General features: G+C 43.9%; 1 protein-coding gene across 1 annotated transcript in view; it reads right to left on the reverse strand.

The window, feature by feature from the left end:
- The window catches only part of GREM2 (gremlin 2, DAN family BMP antagonist), a 612,157-nt gene extending 598,545 nt beyond the window's left edge, over positions 1 to 13,612 (reverse strand). The window contains exon 1 of the transcript XR_015296659.1: positions 13,322 to 13,612. The gene's annotated coding sequence lies outside the window, so the exon portion shown is untranslated. The remainder of the gene's footprint in view (positions 1 to 13,321) is intronic.
- Between the last annotated feature and the right edge of the window lie 6,595 nt (positions 13,613 to 20,207).

Genomic DNA, 20,207 nt, shown 5'->3' on the forward strand with positions numbered 1-20,207 from the left:
CCCATCCTAATTTATGGATTATAAAATCAAATTTTAGACACCATGTCTTTTATATCAGTAATACACATGCCGCAAAATACGGAAGTATGTCTTCACTTTTCATGCCTTAAAAACATCAGGTGTAGACTATGTACCTTTTCACTATATATGCCCTCCTCTATGTTGATGACACGTCATGTGATCAAGCCTTGTGTTGGAGGCGAAACGCGTCATGGCGGATTGCTGGCTTTATATTTCTGCACTAATAAAGCACTGAGGAAAAGCACGGATATTTGAGTGCACTCTTCGTTACTTTTTCGGTGATGGAAAATTGCAAGTAGCGAGTTTGGCTATATATATATATATATATATATATATATATATATATTACTATCACCTTTTTCCAATAAAACGCACTCTCAAAGTCTGGTACTGCAAAATAGGTAGCTATTTATTCGCTCGTTACATATTTTGACAAACATTTGTCTTGATCACACGTGTGATCAAGACAAATCTTTGTCGAAACGCGTAACGAGCTAATGAATAGCTACCTATTTTGCAGTACCAGACTTTGAGAGTGCGTTTTATTGCAAAAAGGTGATAGTAATCGAATTGCCGGTCTTGGACGTACCAACAGCTACGTGCCACCTAACTATGGGCTCGGTCCCTTTGCGTCCGAAGTGGAGAAAAAAAAATATATATATATATATATATATATATATATATATATATATATATATACATATATATATATATATATATATATATATATATATATATATATATATATATATTGATTACCAGTCCAACACCACACCAACTACGGAAGGCACTGACACCGTGAATTTTCAACTCAAGAAAAAAAGTTTTATTCCATAATGCTGCAAAAGACGCATTTCTGTGGACGCCTCCGCCTTGCACACTTCATCTGCACAAGGTGATGCTGGCATATTTTATGCATTCCAACACATCTCAACAACCCTATGGTGTGACTGGCTGTTCGTCACCATAGTAACCATGAGTCATGACACCTGATAGAGTGGACATAGAAGAGTTAAAAGCACTTATACGTGTGAATATTACATTCACAATTTTTGCATTATGAAACACTCCTTTCATTTTTCTATTTATCTATAAGGAGAAATCACATTGTTACATTGTATCAGCAGCCTAACCAACATTATAAGTAAGCCGATTTTTACAATTATGGCACATTGCAAAAACCACATTAACGTGCTTGTGTTCAAACGTGGGTAAAATTATATCAAGCTCTTAACCATACATAATTATAATTCATTAGAAATTGGGCACAGAGTTAAATTATTTGTCACACTTAATGACAATACATTAATAAAATACAGTGGTCATCATATATCATAATTATATGGTTATGGGTTTAGGGCTATGTCTAAATGCGAGCCGCTTCTTTGTAGAAAGCACTCATACACAAAGTTCCATGTGCCAAAGCAAATACATAGCACTGTTATAAGTTGAATGGAACTAAGCTTCAATCGTATCAGTTGAGCCCAATTATGAACGGGCCTCATCTCCAAGTGGAGTAAGGAAGTTGTCATTTAAAAAAACAATATAGGCATGGATACCTCGTTATCAACCCATTTAGATGTCTCTTTGTATCATTAGCTTGTCTTCAATGTATCTCTCTGTGCATCTAGATGGTATAATCTGTCCTGTCTTTTAAAGTGATAGTGTGTTGGATAACGTGTGCATAAAGGAATTTTAAGCTTAAGGAAATTATTTACATAAATGAAGTTGCAGATGTATTTAAGGAGTGGTTCTCAGTTAAGGAAAAGAACTGCGCTGGGCTATAGATGTACTGTTAACGCTTCATCCGAATTTAGTCCATTCGGGATCTTAGAATCTAGCTTATATATATAGGCAGTGCACTCATTGATTGAGCCCCCTGTTTATTTGAGGATGATGCTTGCGTTGCATTAAGTAGACTAAAATGGGAAGACAGTGAATTCCTAGTGCAGTGCTGTGAGAGTATTTATCAGTTTAAAAATTAGGGCAGGGAATGCGGTTTTCCGGGTCCAACTGTAATTTCCAGCCATAACAGGTTTTCAACCAACGACCGGTCTTTGCTAGTTTTATTTGGACAATAAAAAAGATTCTCACTTCTTAGATAGCTTCAAAGAGCAAATATGTGGATGATAGGTGTTGTGAAAATCCCAACCATCAGTCAACTTCTTCTCACCACCAGAAGAGGATTTCTTCAACCCAAAAAATAGTGAGAACACCCATTCAGAGAAAAAGGGAGGTTTGCTGCGCCCAACACTGTATTGTTGAGATGCTATATGACCTGTTACAAATGGGTTTTGCTGGATCCGGTTGAACCGGGCCAAGTGGCTTTAGGGCTCTGTTAAACTGATCTGGAGAAAATTCCAGCGAATTGAAGTTACATTCTGGGAGTGGTTCTTGGTGCATAACGATGCTTATCAAGTAGCGTTGGTATTCTTATCTTTCTAAAGATTCCATTGTTTTTTCACAGATTTAGTTCAATGTTTAAAAATGTATATTGCAGTAAAGCAAGTAGAAACTAAGTATAATTAGTCCATGTCAATTTCCCCCAGGTTAATATTTTGGTGTGTTTGTTTAACACTTGGATACACCTACGTTAGGAGGTTCATAAAACATACAAACGTCTATCTGTGGTTTTAATGTAGCAAAATAATATAAGTGGCGGAAGTGACATCACCTTGGGCGCCAAATGTAATTACAGGACGTGACAAACAAGTCTAACCCTAGTGAGGGCCACTGCACATTTTTCTAAACAATCTTCAATGAAAACTCAAGCAAGTGTTAGCCAGATTTGAAAGGAAATACAGAAAGCCTCTTTATGAGGCTAAGAGAAAGAGGATACAAAGAAAATACAATAGACAACTCTAAAGAAAAAAGTGACAAACTATCTAGACAAGACCTACTTAGGGTGAAACAAAAGGCAGCAGCTGACCTTAGTGATAGAAAAACGTTTACTCCTAGAATGATCACGGGTTACCGCAAACACCATAAAGACCTTCGCAGAATAATGCATAGACATTGGCCACTCATAAAAATGGACCCCACCATTGGACATGTGTGTGCCAAACAACCCCAGCTAACCTTTCGGAGAGCGATCTCCATGAGACAAGAATTGGTTAACTATGCACCCATCATAAACAAAAACCCGAACATGAATACGTCCTGGTTACAAGCCCAGAAAGGTTTCTTTAACTGTTCAAAGTGCAAAGCCTGCCTACATGGAGATAACACCAATATAGTCGAGTGCCCATTCAGGAAAACTCCTTACGCAATTAGAGAGCACTTTACCTGTAAGACTGACCACGCAGTCTATGTGCTCAGCTGTACCTGTAAGAAACTATATGTGGGTAGTACGATCCACCTGGTCCATGTCAGGATCTTGCAGCACTTGCGCGCCATCAGCAATGATGACCCTACATACCCCTTTGCTAGACATATCAATGCACATCACAATGGGAACAAGGAGGACTTCTTGTGCTATGTAATTGACAACGTGGCACCCAAAACAAAAGGGGGGAACAGACTACAAACACTCAGACGTTTAGAGTCAAAATACATCATTCAGTTAAACTCAGAGATACCCAATGGCCACAATTCTGATGAAGCCCTTAATGTACATCTGTAATCTGTGCATTTTCCAAAGACATAAATTATCCAGTAGCACTTCCTCGTGCCTAACTCCCTAGGCCCATTAAGCTGCGTAACATCTAGCTTCACCATCTTTAATATATTTTAACCCATAAGCACAATTCACAGCCACTTGTAAATATCCACTCACATTTTTTCAATGAACGACTTTGGAACTACTTTTAAGACAGGCCTTCCCGTGTTTGTCCATAGCGACTAAGATTTGCTTTTTGACACTTAGCACATAGCCTCCCTTCCATCCCACCCGTCTTGATCTCCATTTCACATATTACATTTACCTATGCTTGTTGGAAACATTACGTACTGTGAGATGTCATGTGGGGTTAATTATAGAAGCCGCAAGTATACACCAATGTTCATAACAGGCAACAAATGGCAGAACTTATACCTAGTTGTATACTGCCCACTTGGGCAACACAACGCACTAGCTATTCCATCATATGTTTTAGGGGTTACTTATCCCACCACGTATTGCACCATGCTAAAATTATCTTCCTATGCGTTCAGTTACAAAACGTCCTTTCAAACACAAATTTGTTGGTGCTTGTAATATTACTGCCTTATACCCGTTTTCAACAACTTTATTGCCACAGCGGCTTTCTGATGTTCCCACATTCGGCATATATGCCCTTAACTTCTCACTGATGCCCGCTTTTGTCTGTAACAAACACCCCCTTTCCCATACAATTACCGCGTAAACTGAATGTGCAGCGCCTTAGGAACCAGGATGGTTTTGTCTGCCCGTTAATTATTTTCCAAAATGTACAGACAAACATCCATGACGGGAAAAAGCCATTACTCACGTTTTTACCCGCCGCCGCATGCACGAGGCTGAAGTGGTGAACTGGTTGAGAAAGTTACAGAATAGGGAGGCTCAGATAGGATTTAAGGAAAGTGCAACCTTTCTTCTATGTCCATAACAACACATCTAAACATTGTACATCGTAAAGAATGTATTTACATTGTATAAATCTCTAACCTAAGAGGGGCCTAACACATATGAGGATTTACAGAACTACAAATGTAAAACTGCTCAATTTGCAATGAGTCATTAATGCTTTATTTTTACATTCTTTTACACAATTGTTTGAAATCCATGTATTTTTTCATCCTCCATGTCTATGATTTTGTCACATGTTAGTCCTGTCGTTTTTCACTGAATCAAAGGGTTTCTCTGTAACACTGTAAATATGTCTTACTCGGTTGGTGAAACCAGATGTAGTGAGCAAGGTGGACTTGTCCACCGAAACGCGTCTGGTCGTCTTTCTTGTTAATAAATACCTTTGATTACGAATCCCACGGAGTCGGTGCCTGCTTTCTGAAAGACTTTTGAACACAGGACTGGGTTCATACATATATATATATATATATATATAAAAACAATCTCATCTTTCTCTCGCCAGGAGCCCAATCCACGGATACCACGGCGCAGAAGAAGAGAGGAGACCCAAGTGCAGGTGAGCAGTGATTTATTCAGTCGTGTTGAAGGCGCACCTCAGCATAACGTTTCGGCCTTCACAGAGGCCTTGGTCACATGATATATATCTATATATATATTTATATATGGGCAGTGCACTCATTGATTGAACCCCCTGTTTATTTGAGGATGATGCTTGCGTTGCATTAAGTAGACTAAAATGGGAAGACAGTGCATTCCTAGTGCAGTGCTGTGAGAGTATTTATCAGTTTAAAAATTAGGGCAGGGAATGCGGTTTTCCGGGTCCAACTGTAATTTCCAGCCATAACACGTTTTCAACCAACGACCGGTCTTTGTTAGTTTTATATGGACAATAAAAAAAATCTCACTTCTTAGATAGCTTCAAAGAGCAAATATGAGGATGATAGGTGTTGTGAAAATCCCAACCATCAGTCAACTTCTTCTCACCACCAGAAGAGGATTTCTTCTCCCCAGAAAATAGTGAGAACACCCATTCAGAGAAAAAGAAAGGTTTGCTGCGCCCGACATTGCATTGTTGAGATGCTATACGACCTGTTATAAATGGGTATCGCTGGATCCGGTTCAACCCGGCCAAGTGGTGTTGGGGCTCTGTTAAACTGATCTGGAGAAAATTCCAGCGAAATTAAGTTACATTCTGGGACTGGTTCTTGGTGCATAACGATGCTTATCAAGTAGCGTTGGTATTCTTATCTTTCTGAAGATTCCATTGTTTTTTCACAGATTTAGTTTAATGTTTAAAAATGTATACTGCAGTAGAGCAAGTAGAAATTAAGTATAATTAGTCCATGTCAATTTCCCCCAGGTTAATATTTTGGTGTGTTTGTTTAACACTTGGATACACCTACGTTAGGAGGTTCATAAAACATACAAACATCTATCTGTGGTTTTAATGTAGCAAAATAATATAAGTGGCGGAAGTGACATCACCTTGGGTGCCAAATGTAATTATAGGACGTGGCAAACAAGTCTAACCCTAGTGAGGGCCACTGCACATTTTTTTAACAATCTTCAATGAAAACTCAAGCAAGTGTTAGCCTGCAAATAAACAGTGTGAGATAGCAAGCACTAAGAACCAGCTACTAAAAGTGGCAACAAGAAAAGGCACCCTTGCTGTAAAACTATCTGAAAACACAGGTCTCTCAAACCAATCCACAGAGGCTGTAAGCAGCAAAACGGAAAGCAACAGTTGCACCTAGCCACCCCTCAATGAAACTGTGTACGCCATACGTACAACATTTAAATGGAACAACAACTGAGAACCTCATTATGAGTGACCTCTAAATATGGATTTGGGTGGAACCTATCTGTCAGGACAGGTGTTCAGTTACCTTCAGGTCAATTTTGCGCTATATAAATCTCGCCCCCCAAAAAATTTCTGTATATGTAATTTGTAATTATTAATACCCCTCCTATCAGTATTATCAGTTATGGAATTACTACACCAAAATTTCAGAGGGTGACTTACCTTCACCACTCCCACTCTAGGTTACAGGATTACTTAAGGTCTCTTCAGTACCTACTCTCCTTTTATGGAGGGTCTTGAAGTAACAGTTCCGACCTTTTAGGTGGAGTGGTGTTCAATTTGCAGCTTTCATATTATAAGCAATGCAGTGTGTTGGACTTGGCCCTTCTGGCGGGTTCACCCCTAAACTTTTTGCTTTTTGAATGTGAATTGGTGGTAGTGATTTTTGGTTTCTGCGCACTTTCACTGTGTCCCAGTGGAAAGTGCTTGCTCACTCTGAGTGTGTGGAGTAAAGTTGGCCTGCCCACCCATAGGAATGCATGAGGAATGTCTGTGTCCCTGGTAGTTTCTGATGCGTGAGGTGTGCAGACTCGAATTTGGTATGTGCGGACTCGGGTGATTGAATGCTGCGCAATGATATGTGCGGTGTGTATGTGTCTAGTGTGGAAGTGCCACTTCTAGACGTGGGTATCCGAGTGCAGTGAGTGTGCTGGCACGTGATTGGCTGGAGCTGGCTGGTGAGCCTGGCTCCAGGAGTCTGGTTGGGTCTGCCCGGTGGTGAGTGTGGAGATTAGCATGCTGATGGCTGGGGAGGAGTGCACCTGGGTCCTGAATAGGGCTTAGCTTTCCCCACACAATGCTGGCTCCACCCCCTGTGGTGCAACAGATGATCCTAGCCCTGCCAGTGAATAGAGTGAGGGGCTGAGCACATCTAGGGTGCTCCAAAGGCAGCTGCGACTGGTTTCTCCCCACCCTGCACCCTGAGACAAAGGATTTTAATGTATAAAAAGGGGCTGTGTCCCCTTGCAAGTTGTTTTCTCCTTGATCCAATCTAGAGGGGGGCTGCTGTTGTGGCTGAGCGCCAGGAGGACCGCAACTAGGGATTGCCTTCCTGCCTGGAGGGCCCAGTGAGCTGGCTCTGGGCCCAGCCTTGCCCCCCCCACCTTCCTGAAGGACTTTTTGCTGGACTGGTGTTGCCCTAGCGCTGGGAGCGCTTTACTTTTACCTGATAGCGTTTGGGAGCGCTTTATTTTTACTTCTAGCGCTGGGAAGCGCTTTATTGCCTATAAGCGCTGGGGAGCGCTTTATCTCTCAGAGGCAGGAAGCCAGGCAAACAAAGGGAAGACGTCGGCGGGGCCTGGGCGGGATCCGGGTTCCCCGGAGGAAGGAAGCCCAGAAGCCGAGCGTCTAGCGTGGCCTGGGCCCGAGTGGAGAGCCCCGCGATGCCGAGAGGAGAGCTGCTGCCATACAAGGAAGCCGGTGAGTGTGAGAGCAGCTCAGAGAGGGTGGGCGTCGGGGCACATTGCTGGTGCCCGCCGCCCCTCCAGTGTGTAGAGCCCGTTGAGGCTCCAGGGCAGTTGGTTCTTTGTGGGTCCCCAGGGGAAGGACTCCAACGAAGCTCCGGTGACGTCGGGAGGCAGCGAAGGCTCCTGGGACATATTTTGGTCATTTTTAGCCCACGAAGGGCTCTGGGGGCATATTTTGTTGGTTAAGCCACCGAGAGGCATATTCTTGCTCAGAGCCCCCAGAGAGGGACTCCCCCATCCGGGCGGCAGTTCTTTGTGCTTCGAGCCTAGAGAGGCTGACGGCGCCACATTTGTTCGCAGAGCCACGGAGGCTCTAGGGGGCAGTTCTTAGTTTTAGAGCCCAGCGAGGCTCCAAAGGGCCCAGTCATTACTTGAGCCTGTGAGGCTCCCACAAGGCGGCAATTGTTGGTAAAGAGCCCCGAGAGGCTCAAGGCACCCCAGTGCTGAGCAGCCCGGAGAGGCTCAGGGGCATTCCATTTATTTAGAGCCCAGTGAGGCTCCTGAGGGCCCAGTCATTTGGGCAGAGCCTGCAAGGCTCCAGCGTTGGCCCCAGCATTGTCTCACACAGCTGCCCAGCACTTAGTGGACAGCTGCCACGTTTAGGCCCCTGACATTGGGACACAGGGCGTCCTAGCCCCAACAAGGCCAGAGGGCCTAGGGACAGCCACAGGTGGTGGCTCATGTGAGGTTTGTGCAATTGTGATCTTTCCCTGCATCTCTGAATGTGTTTTGATGCATCATGTGCCTTGTTCTTACACCACTGAATGTATGTTATGCATCATGTGTTTTCCTTCCCTACACCTCTGAATGTGTTATGATGCATCATGTGTAATGTGCTTATACCCCTACAGGTATTGTGATACTTAGGTGGTTGTTTTTCTCCTAGTACAGGTGGTGCTAGTGAGGCCCTGGTTCCCTGAGTGACCTGTTCCTATGGTGGTTAGGGTTGCGTAGGTGGTACTTACCTGTTACCAGTAGTTGCTGGTTGTGTGCTCTATTTTTATATTTTGTGCTACAGTAATTTTATGTTCTATGTTACAAGTGCTATTTCCAAACCTACAAGTGCCTATTCTTGACAGTGGTCCAGGTGGCCCTGTCTTGTACATATCCCCTGTAAATTCTGCCCATGCCTGTTGGCACATTGTAAAGTGTGTGTTTTTGTCTAATGTGTTTTGGTATAATACAAAGGCTATTTTTAGATATAACCTTGTGTGGAGTTTCCTTTGTGGTGGACCTTGAGTGTTGTTGCTGGGTGCGCGCGCAAACACTTAACCTACATAGCCGCCAAGATTAGCCTTGCTGCTCGCGTCACGTTACCTAGAGGGTGAGCAAGGCTTATCTCGGCGTGTAACTACCTTGCCCTGACTTGGGAATGGTGGTCTCTGACTGACTTTGGCGCAAGCCTCCGCCAGCCAGGGATTCCATTTCTAACACAGAGCCTGAGTGGTCTTACCAGAGACACATATTCACTATACTAATAGGAGTAACTTAACATAAATTTTGTGTAGTTGTGAACTTAGGTGCATTCAACTCTAGACTCTTCAAAAAGTCGTAAGAGTTGAGATGGGCTTCTTGGAGGTCAGGGGGATATTGTGGTTTATTGTCCCCTAAGACACTTTTTTATGTTCTGATTTAATTCAAAGCTTGGATTTAACACCTTGTGCTCATGTTTTTTGTGATCAATGATGATCAACAGATTATGCAAAACATTCTCATTTAGATTAATTGTATCCAAATATATCCCATGCAAATATCCTATCAAAGAGTTATTTATATGTCCTTTGTGGACTAGCACTGTTAATCTTCTTTCATCCTCACTTTGTTGGACATCTATTACTTTTCGTTTTCAATGTCAATATTTGTATATTGTTTCCAATTGTGTTAAGGGGTTAAAGGTTTTGTTCCACCTTATTTATCAGATTTACTCCACCCTTATCAACATACCTGGCACCAAACTTCAGCCAACCAAGCCCTCCAGATATGTCCCTAGCCGCCTTGTGCTCCTTCCAACTTTAGGTACTTTACCTTGTTTGATTAAAAATTCTACAATGGCCTATTTCTCTTCTCGAACTATGTTCAAATCAAGCTTAATGGATCATGTCTTCAACTTGGCTTTCATTGATTGGCTGTCCTATTATGAATTTAACACCTTCCAAATGCCTTGGAACATTCTTGTCAACCTAGATGGATTTGTGTACTGCGCTTTTATTTGTTACAAGCGTTTTGGATAAAGGCTTTATGCAACTTCGAATAGATATATCATTTAAAAAAACGTTTCTAGACTACAGAGATCCATCAGCAAGGTAAGTGATGTCAATATATGTGAAGGTTTTTCACAGATTAGGCCTCGCGCCTTTCCTGGATTTAAAATAAACAAGCCAAAACTGCCTCAACCAACGCTAAAAACATGTAGATCGTGAAAATAGATGTCCCGCACCTTGCAGTTCATCACGAGTTGCACAGCTGTATGTACGTAATATCCCAAATGATTCCCTTTCAACAAAATCTTTCCAACGTTTATCCATGTTTATTTCCATTATTTTATCCAAGTTTCATTGTCACGCCAGGGCCAAGAGATTCGTTAAAAGTTATGCGTATAATTGCTTCATGATTGCCCATCCAGTCCTAAACATGCGCAATGCTCTGAACCTTGAGTCCTCCACATTATACAAGAATTACGTCACACTAAATGCATTTCGGTAAAACCTTTGTCAGGGGTATCCATAATGTTAAAATATACATGTATGAATCACTTTATTAAAAAACAAGCGTTATAATTCACAAATATATTTAATGAGTATACCCAATATAACATTATGACTTAAACTAAGCCCATTACATCCCAACTCTTCTTAAATGCCCCATAAAACCCGTGCTGATCCTAATATGACCCTACAACATGACGAAAAATTATTGAAACCACCCTCTCATACTAAATCATCAAACAAATCCTCTGTGTGACTAGCAAAACGCGAACCTCCCCCCTGCTTCAACCCACCCATGTCACGTAACTTTACTCAATCCCGATGTTATCCTCTACATTAGCAATCTAGCTCCTCTTCCCCTAACAAAACACTGTCCACTCCTAACTCACTTCCATTCGTACCTGGTATAAAGTTGCCACGTAACGACCTCCATGTTAAACCTCCAATTATTAAAACAGGGTGTGCTTCAGTACTCTGCCTGCTAAAAACATATATGAACTCGTCATCACCTGGTGTGTTCAGTAGCATCTCAGGTGACCTGTATCTTGCCCATGCAAAAACATTTAAAGTGACAGATTATTATGAAAGCCGAACCCTGGCTAAAGACATAGAAGAACAAGGACCCAATGTGGCAACTCCAACACGCCCTTACAAAGCAAGGGCAACTCTGGAGGGGTAGCACATAAATACTGCTAGTTCTACAGCCAGATGACTCTACAGAAGGAACATGCAGCCTAGATTTTCCATCAACCTATCTGTTAATTGTTAGTTGTACCATGGAGGGGATGCCAGTTCGCCAATGACTCATAAATTATGATGGCTGGTGGTGCAGTACATGGGACTTTGAACATTAGCCTATCTATACAAGACGAAAATACAACGGAAATTCATCAATTTAAAGAAAATAATGACAGAGGCTACTAATTTCATCTAACGCCAAAAAACAGTTGTAAAAATCAAAAGCAATCAACTAGAATTTTCCAAACAGCAGTTCGATTTTGATCAAAGAGTGGGATCCGGTAGAAACTGGTGAACTGGAATTTCCACCAGGGTCAACGTCCTCCCTTTGTAGAATTTGGCACTACAGTACTATAAATCTGTTTGATGTAATTTGTTGTACCTATTCAGTCTCCTAGAATCAGACTCCTAGAACAGTGGACCCATAATGCGCTTCCAGGAATATCCTGAGAGACTTCTTTCAGTTGTTATGACTATGTCTTGGTTCTGGTGAGTCCGTTTCGAAGCAAATACGAAGCTACTTAAACTGAATAAGCCTGGCTAACGTTTTCTGCGTCACACCCCGTTACCAATGTGTATAAATCCTGTTCCAGTCTGGGATTCTGTAAGGCAAAGCGCAATATTTTCCAGAACGTTCTGGAAAGCATCCACGTCCAGTGAAATTGTGCACTCCCATCAAAGCATTATACCAGTTTATACATAAACAATGCGGGAGACTTAGGGAGATGGCATTTATGTGATAGCGGCTAAATTATCGATCGTGTCACGGGGGACCCGAATTCCAATCCCAGCATTCGCCCATGCTTGAGCCGTGTGATCTTCGGCAAAACACTTCACCTCAAGAGGTTCAGGTAACAAAAAGTAGAGGCGTCAGGCCGTCTACATCACAAACATGTGGTCAGAGATATCGCTTGAACGATATGTTACAGCTAAACAAGGTTTTCTTTTAGCGCCAAGAGATTACAAACTGTTTTCCAGCTCCTGTTCGTTTAACAGAAAATCACGATGGTTTTGGACCTGACCCTACGCAGGATTTCATAATCACACCAGCCATTATTTACCAAAGCAGAGGGGGTGCAAAGGTGCTTGCTCCGGGCAGGCACGCGCAGTCAGTGAGATGTCAGCAACGGAAAAAATATAAAAGAAAACAAACTTACAAGTTATCAAGGTGACAGAGGCCAACACTCTTTGACTCCCCTTCCAGAACATTGTATGCATACCATGGTAAAGGCAATGAACACTGCTTTAGCGGGCACCTCTGTGCTGGCAAGCTTCAGTACATTAAAACGATTCTCAAAACTGCAGTGCAATCACCGTCCATGGCGATGTGTTTAATGGCTTAACATTCGAGGGTCTGAGTGGGATATACATCAAGTTGCAGCTAAAAGTTAGGATAAACTTTTACAGATTTTTTTTCAGTTTTGCTACCAGCCAGCATGGCACTGGTGCTGCACAGCGCGAAACATTAGCTATCCAGAAATATAAAGCAAATGGAGACTTTTAGTAACATTAAACGGCTGAGTAAACAATGTTTAAAGTGAAGTGGAACGATAAATCATATTTCTTATTGACTATAGTTCCTTGGCTAAACACTTCGGCTCCTGGTGCCAACACAACCCGTAGTATTACAACTGTCAATTCTAGTTTGAAACAATATGCAACCAATATGTTTCTTTTATTTGTCCCACAAATACATTACAGCGGTTAGTAGTGCGATCTAAAGCGCTATATATAATAAAACCAGTTACAAAAAATAACTGGACAAGTACCTCGAAACAAGATTCACTGTACAGCTGCGTCCGAAAACACACCATTTAATAAACGTTCGATTAATCAAAATTCTCCTGCTTCATTATATTACTTTCGAATCAAAGCAATTCAATTAATTTTCCTGGCGCTTAAAATAGCAAATGACAGCTAAGCGCTAAGACGGTAGGCGCCATTCTCCTTATAGGTCCAAAAGATACCTAAATGGTGCACAGACCTGCAATTAGTTTCGAGTCCGCGCTGATGCTGCTGTGTCTCCCGGGTCCCTTTGCCCTGTCAGCGGTCTTGCGGCTTGTATTCCAATTAAGCGGTGAATGCGGTGCTGCGTGCGTCTTCTTCAGCCTGGCTGCTGCTGCGCGTGCCCCATAAGGTGAGCTAGTGACAGCTGGTTGTCTCGGCTCTGCCGTCAGTGCCCGGGCCTCTCTCCTTGGCTGGGCTGTGGAAGGGGCAGTACAAACTCCGCTCTGCCTCCTCGCAGCCTCTGCACCGATGGTATTACTACAGGCTGGGCTCGCTATTGGCTCTGATTACTAAAGCGATCACACCGAGCCCCCTCCTCCCTCCCTGCCTTACTTATTGCTCATTTCGCATCTAGCCCGCAGTCAGCCACACGCACTCCAGCCTCTTCAACAGTTTTCTCTATTCTTGCTCCCAGTCTTTGAATTTACAACTCCGTGGCTGGTGGGAGCACGTTCCAGCAGACTTCCAAGCCCTCTTGATTATGCAAGGAGCATGCTCCCGTTACAAGCCCCAAGGAGCCGCGCGCCCCGCCGGCTCGCTGGTGTCTGCAGCGGGCTGGGTTTATGAGCCCTGCTTTACGCAACGCGCCGCGCGCTCACACGCTGCATCAATGGTAGTAAAAGAAGCGAAAGTATGCAGATATGACTTCGCAGAGAGGCAGGATAACCACAGCCTTCTGCACCCAGATCCCGCGAACGCCGAAGCAAAGACAGGGCTGCCAAAGAGAATAAGCATTTGCAATGCAATAGGTCTCTCACATTTTTTTAGAGTTAGCTACTGGTTGATAAATGTTCAGCCACAGGCAACAGCGTAGGGTGAGCGGAGAGGGGAAGTGGACAGAAGATGGCATAGGGAAAGTAAAATACAAAATAAAACCACTTACCTTGCGCTTCCTGCATTGCCCAGTGCAAGGTAAGTGGTTTTATTCATTTTTTTTTCCCCCAACATTTTTTATTTTACTTTCCGTATATTGTTGTCTGTCCACTCCCCCACCCCGACCCCACCGCCTCTCTCCGTCCCGCCTCACCGCTCTAACCTTTGCCAGTTGTACCTGTCAATGACAATGTTTTTTACCTATGTGTTTTGGTTTGGTGTGTTAGTGGATGTATGAACAGAGATATAGCTGTAGAAAGGTCTAGAGGAGTAAGAATGGGGAATTACCACTGGGAACTATGGGGCTCATTATGATGGCATAACGATCGCCACCGCCAAGCTGGCGGTGGCGACCGTTACGCCATCTTAGCGAGAAATACCCCGCCATATTATGATGGTAGTGGGTATCGCGGCGGACGCAAAGTCCATCTGCCGCTTTCCCCCGGTCGGCAATCATTCCAATTGCTGGCGGTGCTGGGCCAGTAATATGGTGGCAGTGCCTAGCAGACACCGCCAGCCATATTATGATGTGAGTGGTATACAGATCCTTCCATGGCGATGATGCAGCCATGGAAGGGCTGGCGGGGATTGGCTTCCGGGGGGATTAGGATGTGCTTTACCCCCCTGCAGTTACCTGCACCAAGTGGCAGGCACCGCGTGGTGCCTGCCACGTGGTGCAGGGAAATGCTGTGCATGCCCTTTTACCACTGTGGACGGTGCTGCAGCCAGCATCATCGTCTGCAATGGTAAAAGGCCAGGATGCGCTTGCCAGTATGGCGGACGCATCTTAATTGGGCTGGTGGGACCGCCTCACGTCTGGCAGTCTGTCTCATCACCGTTATGGTGGCGGGTGGACTGATGTCTGCCCGCCATCATAATGAGCCCCAGAGACACAATTGCAGCACTGTCTAGGGGAAACAGCCTTTCCAACGCAGCTGTTTCCTCGCATGCCATTACATCGCAAGCGTTACAACACATGCAATGTAACAACGCGTAGCCATTACTACGTGTGTTTACATCGCATGCTCTTTTACAACGAATGCAATGTAATTGTGATCCACCTCATTGTGAGGAAACTGAGGCTCTTCCGTTTTCTCACAACGACGTACACCATGCACCGCCCCTCAGCCGAGGTGAGAGGAGGAGAGAGGAACCACAAGGAGAGAGAGGCAAGGGGGATTGGACCTGAGGTGGGGGTTACTTTTTTAGGGTTTAGGGTAGTGTTGGGGGGTCGTGCAGGGTAGTGTTTGAGTGCGATCACCGAACTGGGAGTCGAGGGAGGGTCGTGCTGGAGGTCGTGTTTTAGGGTTTAGGGTAGTGTCGTGGAGTGTGCGTGGTGCAGGGTAGTGTTTTAGGGTTTAGGATAGCGTTGAGGGTTCCTGCAGGGTAGTGTTTAAGTGTTGGGAGCAGACTGGAGGTCGTGGTAGGGTCGTGCTGGTGGCAGTGTTTTAGGGTTTAGGGTAGTGCTGTGGTGTGTGTGTAGTGAAGGGTGCTGATTTAGGGTTTATGATAGTGTCGGGGTCATGCAAGGTAGTGTTTAAGTGTAGGAAGCAGACTAGTGGTCGCGGGAGGGTCATGCTGGAGGTAGTGCTTTAGGGTTTAGGATAGTGTTGTTGTGTGTGTATAGTACAGGGTAGTGTTTTAGGGTTAAGGGTAGTGTTGGGGGGTCATACAGGGTCGTGCAGGATAGTGTTTAATTGTAGGGAGCAGACTGGGGGTCGGGGAGGGTCATGCTGGAGGTAGTGTTTTATGGTTTAGGGTAGTGCTGTGGTGTGTGTGTGGTGCAAGGCAGTGTTTTAGGGTTTAGGGTAGTGTCCGAGGTTGTGCAGGGTAGTGATTAAGTGTAGGGAGTGGACTGGGGTCGGGGGAGGGTTGTGCTGGAGATATTGTTTTAGGTTTAGGTTAGTATCGGGGGGTCGAAGTGTTAATGTAAGGAGAGGACTGGGGTCGGGAGAGGGTCGTGCAGGGGTACTAAATTAGGGTTTAGGGCAGGCCAGGGTAGTGTCACTTACCTTTCATACTTTGGGAGATACCCGGAAGCAACAGAGCCGCCTCAATTACACCTTGGGAGCACACCAACGAAACAGTGGAAACCCCAGCCCCACGTTCCTTGTAAATGAGCCCACAAACACACATAAAAAGGGACCTGGGAGATACCCGGCAGGAACAGAGCCGCATTAATTGCAGACCCTCCTTTCTCACCCTTATAGGAAAAGACATCGTCAACTCGACTACAAGAAAATAGGAAATTTCAACACTGAGAGAACTGAACTGCCCATAACGGACGGAGACCAATAAGGGTACGTGATAACATAGATCCAAACCGCACATAGCTGATTAAACCTCCCCAGTATACACACATACTGAAACGTACCATTACATCTTTCAGGTGTATCATGATGTCCTACAGACAAAGTAAACAGCCCTGAGAAAGACCGCACATGAAAAATTTTTTGGGTCCTAATACGAGAAGGTCAAAACGCGTTGGCAATGACTAGCGGCTTGGAGGACTTTATGCATTTAGATTCCCCCTCATGGGAACTAATAGCTAAAAGGATTAACTTCCTCGCAGAGCATAATTGTATAAAGTAAAATCCCCGACCCTATATAGGAATTGAGAAACAGATGTGACTGAGGGACAAAGAGGGTTTGGACCCCAGTCAGTCAACTTTGACAGTATAAGTAGGACAGAGTGGAGAAAAATAACGCTCTTTGATTTAATCAATGATCGACTATGTGTATAATGATTTAATTTGAAGTATATATGGTGTATAGTCAATGTATTGTGTACATAGATGTTGAATGTATATTTGTCTTAAATGGAATGTATGATTTGAAATAAGGAGAGCTGAACCAATAAGTTTCTTGAAATGAAGGTGAATACCAATATAAAAAAAGTTATAATGAATGCAGAAATCAAATGTTTAATAGCCCAAAGTCAATAAAAGGGACTATTGGGGCAAAAAGAAAGAGTGTCATCTATGGTGTCAGAGGTATTGTTGTTGTTAAAATAGTGTCCTGCTCTGAATCCTGACTGGTGAAGGCCCAGGAGTTGATATTTCTCAATATGTTTGCGGAGCTGCGAATGAACGCATTTTTCAAGCAATTTCGCAAGAGTCATGCTGCTGGTGAAAAGACGGAAGTTGTTAGGATCTGATAGGCCCGCATTCGGCTTCTTAGGAATGGGAGTAACTTGCCCAACTTTTAGGCCGTCCGGAATCTTTCCCTGTAAGGGGGATTCATGAATGATCTTGGACCAAAGAGGGAGAATGGCTGAGATTACGGGCCATATGTATCAACATTCCGTTTTGCGATTCCTAAATAGCGATTTTTAAGGAATCGCTATTTAGAAATCGCAAAATGGGATGTATGTACAAAATTGCTTCTTTTTAGCGATTCCTTAAAATTCCATAATTGCGATTAAGGAATAATTTCCCATTCTTTTCGTTGGGCCAGGAGGCCCATAGAAATGAAGGGCAAATTGCGAATCAAAATTTGCAAATCGCAAATTGTGAATATTTTCAAGGGTGCAGGGGTGTCTCAAGAACACCCTGCTGCACCCCTGAAAATGACATGTGTGCACATATGGCGCACATACATGCCCTAAGGGCATGTATGAGCGTCACATGGCACCTTTTGATTTAAAAAAAATGCTTTTTTAAAAGAATTCGCAACTTACCACCAACTAGAAGTTCCTTGAATGCAATCGTAAAATAAGGAATGGCAAATTTAGCGATTCCTTATTTTGCACCAAAAATGTTTCATACATACCATTTAGCGAAAATGGGTTCGCAAACACCGGAATTCTGCGAATCTCGGCGTTCGCGAACCCATTTTGCCTTCATACATATGGCCCCAAATCTTTATAGATCTTTGCGGGTAGAGGATCACCAAAGTAGTTGAAGGGTTTGATGAATTCCATGTTGTGAAGTATCTCAGTGCAGTCGTGTAGAATGAGGAGTTACCACTGGGACCAGAGAAGCGGCTAGCAGCACTGCCTAGAGGACTTAGAATGAGGAATTACTGACAGGACAAGAGAAGTGGCTAGCAGCACTGCCTAGAGGACTAAGAATGAGGAATTACCACTGGTACCAGAGAAGCATATGCAGCACTGTATAGAGGATTTAGAATGATGGTCTACCACTGGGACAAGAGAAGCAGCTGCAGTACTGTTTAGAGGACTAACAATGAGGAATTACCACATAGACCAGAGAAGCAGCTAACATCATTGTCTAGAAGACCACCTAAGGGGAATTACCATTGTGACCCGAGACACAGCTGTAGCACTACCTAGACTTAGAATGAGGAATTACCGATCGGACCAAAGTAGCAGCACTGTCTAGAGGACTTAAAATGAAGAATTACCACTGGGACCAGAGAAGTAGCTAGCAGCACTGCCTAGTGGACTTAGAATGATGAATTACTAATGGGACCAGAGAAGCAGCTGGTAGCACTGTCTAGAGTACTTAGAATGAGGAATTATTGACAGGACCAGAGAAGCAGCTAGCACCACTGCACAAAAAGGTACTATAATGAAGGGAGCAGCTGTGGGAGCCAGGACTTGTAACATCCAGCTATGGCAGGCGATGTGATCCAGATCCAGCATGAGGATGCAGAGGAACTGAAAAAGCTAGGACCCAGGATGGCCAGCAACAGAGACCAACATTATACAGGCCCAGGACCCAAAGCATGAAGAAATTTGTAGGAGGCAGATAGAGGCGGGGACCAGCAGCTGGCTGCTGACTTTATGCGGGTCTGGTGGCCAGAGACAATAGAGGCTTCCTCTGTCCCAGCATCTGTGATGTACTGAGCGCCCTGGACAGGATTAAGGATAGGGGAGCTTTGCAAACTGACAAAAAACATCAGCTGCAAGCTGCGATATAAAACTCCCCTCCACCTTCAACACATTTACACAGTCTTTTGGTAATAAACAGCTTGTCTGAGGCACGGACGCGCTTCACAACAAGGCATCAGAAAATGGGAACCACTGAGCAGGAAAGTAAGAAATCAGGTAGTGCGCAACACTAACCGATATGGCCTATCGTGAAATAATGCATGTAACAGGGGTAGTCTCCAGGGTGTGACCAAGCCAGCAAAAAAAAGGGACAAATATAAGTTATAAACCAAAAAAAACAAAGGATTTTGGAATAGTCAATCAAAAGCAAGGGGCGTTCTGAATGCCCATAAGCTGGATACTGCATGCCTTGAAGAGCAGAGCATGTGCACTCCCAGGCTCGATATAAAAACAATTCCCAGTAATAAACCATGGCTGGTTAAAATAACAGATTTAAGTTGTTTCCAGGGAAAGTGGAAATGTTAGAATCAACAAAAAAGCTGCTGAGAATGACTTCAGAAAAAATGCCCAAAATATGTGTTATTTCTGTGGTACCACTTTCACTGCCAGATGGGAGGAGATCAAGGAAGGATGTTTCTTAGGTGGAGAGGACTGAGTCTAAAATGTGGGAAATGCAGCAGGGGCACATGGACCCTCAGGCTCTGTTTCCTCCTTCTCGGGAGATCGGTTTTTGGGCAGAAACTCATCTCCTTTCTCTTGGGGCAGTTTATCTTCCGAGGAAGGGGAGTGAGCCTGTGGACTCCCTGAATCACTACTTCCCATCCTATGTGATCATGTGTCTTTGCCCCTGTCTATTTCTTTAGAATACAAAGAGATTTGCGTTCCAATTTTGAATGATTATGCAACTAGAGAGAATTCTCAGCTCCCTGCATTTTGCAGCCTGCTTCCTTCTCAAGGAGACTCAACGAACAATGCTTTTTCAATTCCATGGACTCAGGGACGCCATTATGCTTTCTCTCCTTTCCAGTTGATTCCTCAGGTGGATGTAAACATTCTGGACAATCAGGCAGAAGTCTTTCTGGGGGCACAGAGACCATGGTATCAGCTTCCCCTTCAGTTGTCCTTTTCTCCCCACTGGCAGCTTCCCCTCTTTTCTCCTCCTACTTCCCTTGGTCCCACTGCCAATCGGAAGAGG

This window comes from Lissotriton vulgaris, chromosome 6 (genome assembly GCF_964263255.1).
Source record: "Lissotriton vulgaris chromosome 6, aLisVul1.2, whole genome shotgun sequence".
Lineage (NCBI taxonomy): Eukaryota > Metazoa > Chordata > Amphibia > Caudata > Salamandridae > Lissotriton > Lissotriton vulgaris.